The following is a 583-nucleotide window of genomic DNA, read 5'->3' as shown; positions in this document are numbered from 1 at the left end:
TCAATCCCTCCACCCCCCCCCATCCAGCTACCCAACCCCTCCTCCCTGCCACTGATAGTTGTCAGTCTGCTCTCTGCCTATCAGTCTCTCCCTATTTTGCATTTTAGTTCATTAGACTCCACAGATGAGTGAAATCATATGATACTTGTCTTTCTCTGACTGTACTTGAAATCAGGATAATTTTGAAAAACATATTTATAAGAGCTATAATATAAACCCATAGTCACTGGCATGTGTTTGTATCCAAGTTTATAAAACTACTTTATAATATACTAGAGGCCCTGGTGCACAAAATTTGTGCACTGAGGGGGTGTCCCTCTGCCTAGCCTGCACCTCTCTAATCTGGGACCCTTTTGACATCCCCCTCACAATCCGGGACTGCTGGCTCCTAACCGCTCCCCTGCCGTCATGATTGACACCTAACTGGTCCCCTGCCAGCTTGATCACCCCTAACTGCCCTCCCCTGAAGGCCTGGTTGCCCCCAACTGCCATCCCCTGCCACAATTGTGGCAATGTGGGGGTGGCCATCTTGTGACAACAGGGGGGCAGCCATCTTCTGATGATGTGAGGGTGGCCATCTAGT

Source organism: Myotis davidii, unplaced genomic scaffold, assembly GCF_000327345.1.
Source record: "Myotis davidii unplaced genomic scaffold, ASM32734v1 scaffold18, whole genome shotgun sequence".
NCBI lineage: Eukaryota > Metazoa > Chordata > Mammalia > Chiroptera > Vespertilionidae > Myotis > Myotis davidii.
This window is presented reverse-complemented; position numbering follows the sequence as displayed.